At 42.3% G+C, this 9,583-nt stretch overlaps 1 long non-coding RNA gene across 1 annotated transcript; it reads right to left on the bottom strand.

Annotated features, from left to right (window-relative positions):
* Window positions 1–6,300: 6,300 nt before the first annotated feature.
* On the bottom strand, window positions 6,301–9,064 carry LOC135368659 (uncharacterized). The gene is made up of 3 exons (XR_010414843.1): window positions 8,933–9,064; window positions 8,517–8,675; window positions 6,301–7,114 (listed from the first exon to the last, which is right to left on the bottom strand). It is a non-coding gene; the product is annotated as an uncharacterized LOC135368659 (long non-coding RNA).
* Between the last annotated feature and the right edge of the window lie 519 nt (window positions 9,065–9,583).

The following is a 9,583-nucleotide window of genomic DNA, read 5'->3' as shown; positions in this document are numbered from 1 at the left end:
AGCGAACAGCGATAGTTTTGTGGGGTCTGGCAGATAGTCGTGGTCAGAGATTTGAAATGTGCTTTCTTCCCCGCTTGAACTTAATTCTCGTCTGCTTGCTGACCAGTTGATGACTTCTTCAGAACGAGGCTGTACCCCACTGGAGACGTTTAGGATGCTTATGTTTTCCAGGGGTAAGCAGTTACCTGTTGAAGCTGCACCAATCTCATTGTGGATGATCAGTCTCTTGAAAGCCGATGCTAACTGGCGAGCGGTAGGATCAGGGTGTCTAACCGAAACGTTTTTCGTTCCGGTTTTCGTTCCGGTTCTATCATAAACGGTTCGGTACCGGTTCTGCTCCGGAGCACAAAAATAACGGTTCATACCGGTTTTGAACCGGTTCCGCTTCTCGTGTGCATATTCATTCCCAGAAAAAAATCAATGTTACAGAATGTAAACCCGTTTATTCCGCACACATGGCACAGACCGACTTGTTTGTCGTGATGTCATACGTAAAGTACTTTCTTGCTGGATTGGTGCGATCGCGTCCCATCCGAATGTCTGTTACTGCTTCCTAGCCAGCAAGCACCACGACGGCTCCGTTTTCTTTTCTTCGTGTCCTGTCCACAAAAGGAGCGCCATTTCGTACGCGTTTGCCTATAGCGCCGTTTGCCTATATTGCCTATAGTTTGCCTACGCGTATAGCTGAGCAGCTAGTCGCACCTTCATGGGTTGTTTCTGCCACTGCAAGTGTGCCGCCCTCAGCCGATTCCCAGCATGAATACCTTCTTTTTCTTGATGAAATGAGGCATTTCATTGTGGCTCCAACATATTTTTCCACCGTCACGACCAATAAAGCTCTGCTTCTGACAAAGTGCATTCCGCACGAGCTTCAGCATATGACAAGGGTCAAGGAAGACCACAACTGGCTTCATTGTGTCTGGGTGGGGAAAGCTTGTGTTGAGTCCAGCTTCCACATTCAAGGAGCATCCTAAGATTCTCAACATTGCCATGTTTGATGCTGCTCCATCACATGTTAGTGACACAATGTCTGCCCCAGCCTCGTTTGCAAGTGAAAGCCCCTGCCTTACCAAATTAGCCTTGTGTTCTCGACATAGTCCATCAATTAGAAAGTAGCCTAACGCGATCTTCCACCTGCCATTCATGGATACAATCATTAGAACAAAAACCTCTTTTGCTACTGAACCATCACTACTGGCACCCATCCCGATGTCAACATAGCCATGTGATTTTTGTCCATCCCATTCAATGTGTTGGCGAATTGCCATTTCATCACCCATCGTAGTGCAGAGAGTTGGAATATCCTTCACTAGATTCTCTGCTACCTTCATTTTTAGTGCGTTTAGTGCTTCTTTCGAAAATCCTGGTTGTCCATCAATTGTCTGGTACCGTTTTCTAAGTGTACGAGTGTGGGACAGGCACGTGTCAAAGGTCTTTCGCACATAACTGTATGCCTTCTGTGAGTAAAAATGCAATGTGAGTGCAAAAGCTCGCAGCTCTGTGGTGTACTTTCTGGGGAGGGACTGCTTCTTCTTTTTTTTTTTTTTTTTTTTTTTTGCCGTCTGTAGTAACAACATATCTTTGTTGGCTCCTGCTATACTGGTTAATACATCCGCATTTTCTTGTAAAAGAATATTTTTGGCCATCAGGTCCTGAATCACATTTTCGAGTCCTGCAATTGTCTGTGTCATGCGACGTTGTCTGTCTTGCAAAGCCTTGATTTTCGTTTTGCTTTCCGTATGCAAATTTCCAATGCGCTTGACCTCCTTCTTCAAAAATGCTTTCACAGGTGTGTGTTTCATTGGTGAAGTTCCCTAGTGTAGTGGGTAATTGCATGATTGGTACAAGTCCGGACAAGTTGGCAAGTCGTAAGAAGAAACATTCTCTAATAGAACTGTTTTCAGTCCAACTACCTAAGGGGTATTTTGTTGTATACTATTATGTTACAGGTTATTGTGCACAAATATATTATGGTATTATAGTCCGATAGTGGATACTGTTATTGCATTTGTTGCGAATACCATTTGTTCTGGTAGAGTGGTCTGCTTGCTTCTACATTGCGCGAGTGCACAAAGCCCAGAGTCTGTTCATATCTTAGCGGCTTCAGGTGTAATGACTTTATTGATATTTCTGCTGAATTCACAAAAATCAATCACACATGCTCTTTGTCTGTTAGTGACCATGCCACATAGAAGATGGCATGCAGTCATGGAACTCAGATTCCTTAGTATGCCAACATGCCAAGTTTGTCACCTACCTGTTCGCAACCATGCTCCACTTATGCTTATGTACATGTTTGCATGATCATGACTAAACCAAACTCAGTAGTGAAACCATTTTGAGGCTGGATTGCCGAGGTAGAAGTAGAACACATTAACCACAAAAGAAGCAGCACACATGCAAATTGTATCAAAAATTTATTGATATAGATAAAATTCATTGATATGATTTTCTTGTACAACGCAGGCAAGATCATTGATAAACGCATTTCAAGTTCATTTTTTCATGTGCAGTATCACAGCATGCAGATCATCAATATACAGGGCCACCCAGGATAAATTCTGGGGTTTGTAATTCAAATATATGCAATTAGAGTTGCCCTCGTAGGTTAAACCTTACGTTAGATGATGTATGATGTCCTAAAATTTCATGTGAGGTCGCTCACTCCATTAAATTCTTCGTGGATAAATCATGAAAACTAAAAAGCCGCCGGCTCCTTAACATTTCCTATGCTGTATACCCACCATTCCAGCAGAATAGACCTCTGTGTTTATCTTTGGTGACCCTGTACATCCAAATCATTGCTTCAATTTCCATTGGTTCACTTATAATTCATTTGGTGACTGCATAGTGCAGAAAATTGCAGTAATCCAGCAGAAAAACATAATGAAATGCAGTATTAAGTTACTTACTCCTCACCAGTTTGTCTCATGGTAGAGATATATGTATTTTTGAGACCTTTCCAAAATAACAGTTGTTTGTTAGACCAGGAAGCCAAAGTGCAAGATTACTGCATTAACATGGAAATGGTTGCTAATTTTGCCTAGCTATGTTAAATATTACTAACTTAAATCACCAAATTGTCATTAACTAAAAGGCTGTAAGCTATGCATGAAGCAAGAGAAGTATCTCGAATCAATGATGTTCATCATCCATTGCTGAATAGTTGAAAGCTTTTGAAAGTTGGATGTTCCCAACATGGGGATAATGCATAGCATTATGTGCAGTATTTTGCATGGATGAATGTGTTGCGTGAAAAGCACATATGTATCATCCTGACTCTTACTATAGTTGACTCCTTACCACATCTGCACTCTTGCTTGGGGTGCCACTCTTTTTCCCCTAAAACACACAAGATTACAGCTGTTAAAATGGACAGGGAAGGCAATTACAAACTATGTGCAACAATAGTTGAACTCATTGGGGCGAATTCAACTTTACTTTTTGGGAGCGCGGCTAAGAAAAAAGGTCAGGCGCATAGTGGAGACGCAGATATGTTTATTGGCCAGTGGGCACACGGAACAGCAATGAAGGCCAAGTGACGTACTTTGTGCGGAGAGCGAGTCTTAGTCCCAGATGATACAGCATACGTCAATGGCTTGTGGTGGCAGAGGCCACTACAACGTTATTAACTTTTCATTATTATTAGTGAATAAAAGTGTGAGGAAGTAGTGGTTTGGATGATAGGATGCTGCAGCTGGGGCATTCTACAGGTTGTCTTTTTTTTTAGGCGACGAAAGAAAAATAGTCATTATGTTCCTACTACTTGAGTCACAAGCAGGTGCTATGGCACTAGCATCACATGTTTGTAACTCAAGTAGCAAACAGTAACGCTCGGTTTTTTATTGCTCACATCATGACGTGCTCGGTGTCCCCTAAAAAAAGACTATATCTGTATACTTTGTCAGAGGAACCGCAAGGAAGTTGCAATGTGAGAGCAACTTCTATGGTATAAAAGAAGACCATAAAATTATTTAGCCCCTTCTACTCAAAAAAAGAAAAGATGGGACACACCGATGTAGTTGCCACATAAGCTGAGGTAGATGCTGGGTATTCCTGGTCCCAAGATGAAGCTGCATCATGGCTATGCGGAAATGTAACCTGCCCACATACACATGCAACAAAATACAGACTCACTGTGTGCAAAGAAATTATGCCAGCTGTTTGCTTACAATGTCTTTGAAAGGGTTCACTGATATATAGTCACAGCTGAGCCCAGTGCTGCCCTGCAAGCATGGAAATGATAGGAAGGGTTTTGTTTTATCACATACATGTAGGCTGAGCATGCAGCGTACACTGGGGCACTTACGGTGGAGCCCTCATCTGTGGCGAAGGAGGGATTCTCTCTTGACGGGTTTGGTTCGTTCATATCTTGATCAGTTGGCTCTTCCTGCACCGCATATCTTTCATTTGAAAAATCACCCATGCAGATCATTTTCCATGATGCAAACAGTGCCAACGTGTTCCATTGTCACATATTTCTGTGTGAAACAGCTCAAAATTGGGTGGGGGAAAACAGCAGGTTTGAATGGCCAAAAGCTTGCATGCTTCAAACAAGGCACAGTTGGACAAGCCTTAGGCTGCAATCACACTGGTTATACAAACGCTCAAAACACGTTTAACAACGTGCATGCAAACATGTTTTGTTTATGTATAATCGACTGGTCACATTGACGATACAAAACATGCCTCGCAACAGTGTTTGATGCTTGTCTTGTTTGACAGAATGACACTTTCAACATGAACAGCAAACACAACACACGATAGCTGGTCATACTGGTCATACGGGGCCGCTTATACACTGACATCCTGACATCACGACTCGTCATCTACTCAGTAACCAATCGGGGACGACGACGGCCAATGGAGCATGGCGGCGGGTGACTGCCTACGCTGCCGATATATTCATTCGTCGTAAAATATTGCGCATTTTTATCGTCGATGTTGTTTGTTTGTGCGGCTCCGAGAACGTCAACACCACCAGAAAAAACAAAAACGCATCACACCGTGAACACAGTACAAATCGAGACGCTTAATTTTGGAAGCAGCGGAGTACTTCGTTCGTCTACGGCGTCTACTGCTAGGATATTTACCGAGCAGCAAAATATGAGAATGCGCCTGTGTTTTTAAGCATGATTTCGTGCAAGAAATAATCGCGTTTGAATCGCAACTGGTGCTCATACGTGGGCTACGTGTCACATACGCACATTGATTGCGTAAGATTGTAGATAAATACGTTGTTGCACAAGTGCGGCAATGTAGGACTCAAAATATGCGCCAAAGACCACCGAAACATATCTACTCCTAAGTTTGTCTCTGTCATCAGGTGGGATTGTCTGAAGCAGTCTGAAGCTCAGCGTTTGAGCTGAATGAGAGCTGCCTGCAGTACATATATCATACAGGTCGCAAACAATGAAACACCAAAGGAGAGATACAGGGGACGACAAACAACAAAAACAGGAATGATACAGTTCACGAGTGATGAAAGAAAAGAGATAACACATGATGGAATGGGAATCCAGGCATTGCAATAGCACCATATCCAGACTGCAAAATTTGGGTACACATAACCACCAAACCATAAAACAATGGAAAAGTAAAGGTGCTTGCTGTCCCTAATTTTTCTTACACCACAAATTTCTATTTTTGTTCCCATTTGAGAAATAGAAGAACTAGAACTATAACTAGAAACTAGAATGGCACAAACCTGACCCAAACGCACAATAATTTCGTTGCAACGCTCTGACTGTATGATATAGTTAGCCGATACAAGCTCTAGTGTGCATTGTATGTGAAAATGGTCACCCATGTAATGTAAACTCAGTCCAGATTTACATGGTTGGCTAGCCTACCTTGCTGCACGTGCCACAGATTGACGTCATGACCTGAGCAGCATTTTCGGTGGGATACTTGTTACGTCACCTTTAAGCACACCTTTAAGTCCTGTTAATTTAACGAAATACATTCCATGCCAGTGAGTAGAACTGGTTTGTAGAAACAAGCTCGGTTGTCACATTGTTTGCCTTCAGAGCATTAGTCCATATCGCATGCAGTAACGTGTCGCAGTTTATTACGGAGAGACCGCAATGGATGACATTCCCCTGCTTCTTCAATAAGTGGTCAACTTTGTTTGGGGAGCGGGATGACTCAGTCTGTAGACAGCTCCCCATAAGAGAGCCATCCATTGCTAAATAAGGCTTGAAGCTTCTTGTGTGCCGTTATCATTTGTCGAGCTGCACCGCTGGAGCTGCAGCTAGGACATTAACTGCTTGTGCATCTGCAGCAGCAAGCTGCACCTCCTCCTGACCAAGCTCCTTCACAGTCTTATGTTGTATTCTGTTTTTTAAACAGGTGGTCAATAAACATTTGATTGATTGATTATCCCATGATGAACGCAATGCACACGACGACAGATTCTTAAACAAAAATATTTTAATCAATACCAATACATTTTGAAGCAAGAAACTTCAATAGCGAAGGAAATGAGAACACATAACACAATTATCCCTACTTGCAACTTCCACTTGTTCAAGAAGAAAGGTTTTGCCCCAATTTCTTTCTTTCCTCAACACGAAGGCTGAGTAAATGTCAGCACAACAACTGTGACAGTCAGCAAGATGTTGACAGAGCTCAGAATTGATAACAGCCAGATTAACGTTGAAATTATTTTGCATGAATCTCGTGTTCAGACAATAAACAGTCCGAGAGTGTAAGAACGAAATGACATCCTACATTACATTACGTAATTTAAAACAATGCGCTTTGATAAATATTGTGTATATTAGGAATGAGTACTAATAAATACTGTGTACAATATAGTATTAAATAAACATTGGATATACTTGTGTGACTACACTGGCTTAAACATGTGCAACACAAACAAGCACTGGTAGCTTATAACGAAATGGGAGAAATACACAGGAGACAATGATGCGAGCACTCCTTACTGACACTCTGACCGAGGCTCTTGATCGGCACTTTGTGTTTTCACTGGAGCTTGTTTCGCTTTTCAGTGTTGATTGCTGCCGTACTGCAGCTGTCGCTGGAAGAACAGCTACTTGGTGTATTGTGGTGACTCATTCAGCTCCTCACTTGTGCCAATACGTTATGTTGCCTACAGAAGGGCATAAAGAGGGCACATAAAATGATGAAAATACCAGCTAAATGGTTACAATTCTCTAATGTAACAGCACTACAGCACAAATGCATATTGACAGAGTTTAAATTTAGCACGCCAGTTCAGAACAAAATGGACAGTGACAGCCAGTGGCTTCACCCAATGTGGCTCTTTGTGTCACACCACCCACCCCCCAATAATGGATCCCTTCCCATACCAGATCATGCGTAATAATATAGCACAAGCTAAAAAAAAGAAACTGATGGCAGAGGGCTCCTCATCTCGCCACAGAGAAAGAGAGGTATGATGTGCCACGCTGTCCCATGTAGAAATGCATATGTGCATACGTGCAGTTTTGAAAAGCAGAGTTTGGCTATTGTGGCATGCTGCAATGACAAATAACGAATACCTTAGTGTGCACACATGCGAACTTCCAATTTGCATTCGAACTACCAATAGGGAATGTGAATTTTCATGTGCAGAATTTTTATCGAAAAGTTACATATTCATGCAGTTTGAAGCTACGCAAAAGCTTCTATACTGCAGTATAGCTTAAATACATTTTTAATTGCTCTGGCTTTTTTACACTTTCTTTCCGTGTGCGCAGAATCAGCACCAAGGTGCCAAGTGCCTTAGGAGCGATAAATGGGGCAGCTCTAATGATAAAGATTCCTCAGAATCATGTCTACACCATAGGTTTCCGGGCACTGTACATAGTGACTAGCTAATTCTTTTGAACTTGCAGGATTCTTTCTAATGGTTTAACGGATCATGTTAAAAATTATATGCACAAAGTGCAGTCCCCCTTCAACGAATGTGCATTTAAAGCAGAAAATTGACATACTTGACTGTTCTGTAGCTATGTTATTGTGATAATTCTGCATGTGCTGAGTGCAAGTACCTGCATTTTGCTTCCTAATCATTGGGAATTAGTAAAACACATGCCCTAGTGTCGTTCCGGGGTGCACTATGATGTGTAGTGCAAACAATGTCGCTATGTGCAAGTGATCCACATACAGCAATAATTAGCCATACTTTATCCAAATTTCTAAGTATCCTATGTAATGTATATCGACCTGCTTATATAGCGGACAATATAGGGTGCTACCAAGGATTTAAAAACTCAGTCAATGTGCAGGGTATGACAGGTGCTAACTATGCAAGGTTTCAGGGAAACTCTTGGGAAACATTTCACTATAAGGTGAAATCAGCAGAGCGCTCTGAGCACCTTGACAAATTACCACAAAGGAATAATTCAAAGAAACAAAAACAAATTTAGATGTCATGGTGCTAGCAGCAACTGACATGCATAATTTGCTTTTTTGGACGCACATTACATTAGCAGCAGAACCGCACATACATGTTAAAATTGATAATGGAGTGCACATTCTCCTCATACCTATTCCACTGTCGTTGGCGTGAAATTCGTGTCCGGGTTCGAGTTTCTTGTGGCTTTCGGGATTCCGGCTGCGAGTAACACCAGTTTATGAAACGGGCGTCGAGCGAAGCGTAGACTGATCGCTGCCGTCTCCGGGCCTTTTGCGTCGACATTTCACTCCTCGAAAGCAAACGCCAAACACAAGCGTTATCCACTTGACGAGAAAAACAACCATTGCATTGTACTAACATTTGGGCAATTCATACATAGCAGACAAGTTTTGCGGCGCGAGAACAGCACAAACAAACAAGACGCACAAAACTGCGCCGATCATGATTTCACGATAACCCGGTGACGCCGATATCGGCGTCGTGCTGTTCTTGCGGCGCAAAACTTAGCTCGATGAGTTGAAGCACTGATAGTAAACAGGTACTCACCTTCTGCGAAATGTATTTCACGCTAATCGCCCACCAAAGTCGACAGATCGGAGGAGGTCGGCGAAGCTCCACACCGAAAGAACTCGCCATTTTCAATGATGCCCAATGTTGTTGACACTCAAACACGTAAAAAGCAACATATTCTTTGATTAATATCAAGAAATTTATTTGATTTCTCCAAAATCCCATGAGCTGTTTTTCGACAGTGTCCAAATACACGTTCAAGTGTTTGAAAACAAGCTTTCAAACACAACCGAAGCACACTTTTGTATCACGGCACGGTCACACTGGTTATACACGCGTGTCTTTGAACACGTTCTGACGGCGTTTTCGCAGTGTGACCACAGCTGTTGAGCCATACATGTATGGGGGATGTTTGTCAGGCATTTTCGTCAAACATGTTTGAGGAAATGTTCGTGTTTGGTGTTTTATGTTTAACCAGTGTGACTGCAGCCTTACAGAAAGGAGGGAAGCGTATACGTAGAGGGGAGTCAAGTCCTGTAGATCACATAACAAAATACACAAACCGACACTGAAGGTTTTTTTTAAGTTTAATTGGTACAAGCTTTCGCGTGGAGGTCCACGCTTCCTCAGGTACAAAGTGAAGTGGTGACACACATAAGTATATATGGTATAGACATGTACACAACT

This window comes from Ornithodoros turicata, chromosome 1, assembly GCF_037126465.1.
Source record: "Ornithodoros turicata isolate Travis chromosome 1, ASM3712646v1, whole genome shotgun sequence".
NCBI lineage: Eukaryota > Metazoa > Arthropoda > Arachnida > Ixodida > Argasidae > Ornithodoros > Ornithodoros turicata.
Note: the sequence above shows the minus strand (reverse complement) of the source record. Positions and strands in the feature narration are given on the sequence as shown.